The following is a 5,428-nucleotide window of genomic DNA, read 5'->3' as shown; positions in this document are numbered from 1 at the left end:
CCCACCAGAATTGTGTAGCTCACAGAGTGCTGGGCTGGAGACGGGTACAGCTAACCAGAGATGGGGTGGAGATAGAATTTTGTGAGGGGGAAAAGAAAAGCAGTTGAGAATTTGGTTCCTGGCGTTCAGCTAAATAGAGCAGTATTAGCCTCTGAGCTGTGTCCAGTGCTGGATAAGCTAAACAAGCTATAACTTAGGGCTCCACTCTCTTGGGGAGCCCCCCAAAATTTCACTATTAATATACTTTTTCTTAATTGTATTTCAGATCAACAGTTACTTTGATAAAATACATATTTTGTTATGTGCAAATGGCTTTAGATACCTATTAGGTCCATAAATTACCATATAGCACATATTTAACACAAAAAAGTGTCAATTTGTTGTTGACAGAGGACAGCTGGACATATAAAGGGCCCCATTACTTTCAGTAGCTTAGGGCCTCATCAAGCCTAAATCCGGCCCTGGCTGTGTGTGTAATTCGCCCTGAGGAAAATATCTACAGCCAGAGAAGGAAGTCTCTGAGCTGGGAGAAGACTGAAGGATAGTGGTTAGGGTCTTCTATGAGTATACAGACAAATGGGAACTTGGAGGCTGAAGCTGAGAAAGGAGAAGTGGAGTTGTGAGGGAAAACCCTACTTGGGTCTCAGTTCAGTAAAAAGGGGATATATATATATCTCCTGGTGATAGGAGGAGAATCCCAAACCACTTAGGAGAGTGGTATGGTGATTCCATTGGTCTGGTATACAGTATTACCTTGGATCTCGAACGCCTTGGCTTCCAAACAAATTGGCTCCCATACGATCAAAACCTGGAAGTGAGTTTGTAAACGTTCTTTGGAACCCGGACGTCCAACGGGGCTTCTGATTGGCTGCAGGAGCTTCCTGCAGCCAATCAGAAGCCACACCTTGGTTTTCAAACGTTTTGGAAGTCAAACAGGCTTCCAGAACGGATTCCGTTTGACTTCCAAGGCACGATTGTACTGATAGAAATTAATATATACTTAAGTAGACTGTTTCTTGAAAGAATTCCATCTCCTGACACATCCTGTGTTTTACCAACTTTGTTGTAAAATAAAAACATTTTCCCCGTTTAACTTCCCTAAGTCTCCTAGTACTAGAGTTAGAGGGGGTCACGCCTTATTTGAGATAGGGTGAAGCAAGGCAAATGACCTCTATAAAGGTCTGCTGCTCAAAACCCAACAGAAATATGTGCAAGTTACAGAAAAAATGTATTGAACTTTTAATCACATGGTGAATAAATGTAAGGTCTTGAATAGGAGAAAAGACAGACAATCGCATTAAGAGGATGACCCAGAGAGCATTTAGGAACTTTGCTTGAAAATCATTTTGCTTGTTTAAAAGTTGGGCCTCTTTGTGATAAACAAATTCTTTAAACGTGAAAAATATTGAAACAAAAAAGATGGAAGTGAAATCCCTACCTGACCACCAGTTGACCAGAACTTCCTTAACAATGGTAGGTAAACACTGAGGCAGGCACACTCCCAGGCTACAAAAGTCTTGCAAAATAATCTGCTAATATTTCTACTTAAAGGTAAAGGGACCCCTGACCATAAGGTCCAGTCGTGGCCGACTCGGGGTTTGTGGCGCTCATCTTTCAAGACCAGTGTTATGTGGTCTCGGCAGCTGCTCCCAGTCACCACTCCAGCTGCTGCATTCTGGATTAGTTGTAGTTTCTGGGTCACCTTAAAAGCCCCACAAAGAGCGCATTGCAGTAGTCCAAACAAGAGATAACTAGAGCATGCACCATTCTGGTGAGACAGTCTGTGGGCAGATAGGGTCTCAGCCTGCATACCAGATGGAGCCGGTAAACAGCTGCCCTGGATGCAGAATTGACCTGCGCCTCCACGGACAGCTGTGAGTCCAAAATGACTCCCAGGCTGTGCACCTGGTCCTTCAGGGGCACAGTTACCCCATTCAGGACCAGGGAGTGCTCCACACCTGCCCACCTCCTGTCCCCCAAAAACAGTACTTCTGCCTTGCCAGGATTCAACCTCAATCTGTTAGCCGCCATCCATCCTTCAACCGCCTCCAGACACTCACACAGGACCTTCACCGCCTTCACTGGTTCTGATTTGAAAGAGAGGTAGAGTTGGGTATCATCTGCAAACTGATGAACACCCAGCCCAAACCCCCTGATGATCTCTCCCAGCGGCTGCATGTAGATGTTGAAAAGCATGGGGGAGAGGACAGAACCCTGAGGCACCCCACATGTGAGAGCCCAGGGGTCTGAACACTCATCCCTCCCCCCACTTTCTGAATACCAGGAGGAAGGAGCGGAACCACTGTATAACAGTGCTCCCAGCTCCCAGCCCCTTTAGACGGTCCAGATGGTTGATGGTATCAAAAGCCGCTGAGAGATCCAGCAGAACTAGGAAACAGCAATTTACATCTCCAACATGGATGTGTGAATCAACTACATATAAGGTTGACTCTTTGATGGGCAAGGTGTTCAGAATGTGTGCTGATTGGCCTGAATTGTTTGGCTGGTTAAGAGTTATTAACAACCCAGTCAACAAAACACTACCAAACTCTTCCTCTACTGTAAAAAAACCAACATATTCCTTTTCTGTCACCAAAAATCCTGCCAGAGTTTAGTCTCAGGCTACATGCGTGTTAGCCACTTAAATTGCAGTGAGGTTTTTCTTCCTCTTCAAGTTACTTTCATATGTTGCTGCTGTTGGTGCAGGGATATATGAATGGAAATATAGGCTGCTAGAACCTTTAAATATGCCCTTACAAGTTCCTTCCAAAGTTTCCTCTTCTCCAGCACAGAAAAAGACCACACATTTGGTAAGTTTACTTACAAACTCTCCAAAGGTCAGATTAATGTGTTTTCTCATACAGCATTCAGAAAAAGTTCCATAGGCAGTAAAACTTAGTTTAGTTCCAAAGTGGTCTTCCAGGACTCACAGCCATGATGGTGTGTACACTAACACAGTAGGGTTAGCTGGAGGCAGAGTCTATTACAAGCTGGGTTGAACTGGGGCTAGAGCAAGGGGAAAGTTGGTATCAAGGCTGGCAAGCAGGTACAGAAAGGTGTCAGATTAGAAAGCAGGCAGGTAGGCAGGGAGAGAGACAGTGGAGGAACAGAGAGGATGATCAGAAGAGAAAATAGAGCAAAGCTGGGGAGCTACGTAAGCAAAGCCTGTTGTACAGGCCCAAGGAACACCCCATGTACCCTCTGAATTAACTGAGCACCCCTCCTTCAAAATAAACTTGTCAGATGCACTTTGGGGTCAACTTGTCAGATGCACTGTTTGACCTGCCACTTTCTCCCAGAAACCCCCCCAGTTTAGCGTTCAATTGGAAGAAATGGCAACTGGGTTTTCCGCGGACTGCTGTATGTTCCAATTAAGCACTAAAGAGTGGCTTTTCCAGGAGAAAGACGTGAGCAAAGGCAAAACCACTCAGACCAGTGCCTAGAAAACATGGGCATAGCCAGGGGCATATTTTGGTATTAGAGCACTATGTCGTAATTTTGTGCCCCCTTGGCTCGGCACCCTGCAAGGGGAAACCGCCAGCATCACCTTAAATGCAGTGCTGGACAAGCAGAAAGCTGCTCAGACCTGGGACAAGCAGAAGTGTGGACAAGCCCTCAGTGTTGTCATTTTCTAGAAGGGGCAGAGAATCTCGTTTTGACCTGATCTTGAAACTGTTTCCTGGAACAAGTGCAGCAATAATTAATTTCTGGGTACTGCCAAATGCAGCTACAGTTCAGTGCACTTTTTCCATCCCTAATTAGAAAAGAATGTTTTCTGAAAGGTTTCCTTTTTCCTGCCTGATTATGTGAATGAATAACTTTAATATAAACCAAAGTACTGGAACTGCCGGGCCAAGGGCCTCAAAGTGAACGGAGTGTATGCCAAATGTTCATTAACACAAATGGAAATTTCCAACGAAAAGAATGTAAAAGTAACTAACTTTGATGTAAACTTTTTATTTATTTAGCAAACTTTTTTGAAAACACAAATTAAAAACGAAAGCAAAACTGAAACAAAGGGTGTTTTTTAATGTAACAGGCTTAGGACAGCTGAATAACTGTACATGTTGATAATTCCACACTTTCTTTCTCCGTTTAGATTTTCTTCACAGAGATTTCCTTACAGGGTTTTTATTTGCAGGGTTTTGAGAGGAAGAGAAAAAATTGCTCAAAAGGTCCATAATCTGAATCTGGTGTGGAGGGCAAGCATTATCCTGTTAGAAAGAATATTAATTAAAAACCCCATATTGTCTGAAATGAATCCTTTATGTTTTGTCCCCTGGTTGCCCTGATTAAACTTATTAAATCTAATTACCGTAAGTGGTCATGACAAAGCAAGTGCTCACTTTTGTTTTCTTTTTTACTGTGGTGCCAATAGCCTAAGGGGCATGTATACATTAGCGGCTTAAAACGCAGCCTTCCCCCCTCCGAACCTTTTAAGTCTCATGTTACATTGCTGTCCACACACAATTACCTGATTACCTGATTTGCTTTCTTATGCCTGCAATCACCCCTCTGATTCCTATTCAATGAAACCATCGTCTGCACGCGTGCTGCCATCTGCTGATGTAAAAAAAAAATGTATACATGTTGGCTTAAGCCTTTTTAATCGGCTGGGAGCTGGTTTTGCAGGAAAGCGCCAAGCCACAGCATTTCTCAAGAAACTGCAGAATGCAAGTGGATTGGGTCCAACACCATGGGGGAAGCATTGCTCTTGCATGTGTAGACCACTGACCACACCTTAGTGCAACAGCCTCCTAAGAACAAGTTCGAACATGCAATAACTGTACTGAGAAATGTCGCAATAATTACCGCCTGCAATCATTTCCTCTTGCTGTAGTGTAGCTTAGTGCTTGTTTACATCCTGTGAGTTACAGATTCGTAAATTAATTGTCAGCAAGGAAAGGCTGCAATCCTTTGCCCAGGAAGAGCTAGTCCCATTTGAGCGTAGTCCGAGTCAACAGGATAGGATCGGCTTCAAATTAGAAATGTTGCAAAGGCGCGTTGACTTAAGTGATGGGTGCACATGTACTCGGCAGCAAACCCCGTGGAGCTCCGTAGAGCTTACTTCTGAGTAACTGTATAGAAGGGTTCGGCCTGCACTACTAGCCTGAGAAAGCATGCTTCCTCGGAAATACTGTAAGTCGCACAGGATTCAAGGTGGGTTTGCTCAGGGTCGCGGGTTGGAGACCCAGGTTGGGCAAAAAGATTCCTGCTTTTCAGCGGGTGCATTCCAACTCTACAATTCTGTGATTCTTTGACAGGGTTGCACCTGCGCATACTTGCGCGGGGAAATGCCCAATTTTGCTCAGAAATGTTGCTCTGCATAAAATAATCCCCCAGCAACATAACGAGGCAGGCTCTCTCTCTCTCTCTCTCTCTCTCTCTCTCCCCTCTTCCGCGTCAGCTGATGGGCACGTGTCACGTG

This window comes from Podarcis erhardii, assembly GCF_964252035.2.
Source record: "Podarcis erhardii genome assembly, chromosome: 3".
In the NCBI taxonomy this organism is placed as follows: domain Eukaryota; kingdom Metazoa; phylum Chordata; class Lepidosauria; order Squamata; family Lacertidae; genus Podarcis; species Podarcis erhardii.
This window is presented reverse-complemented; position numbering follows the sequence as displayed.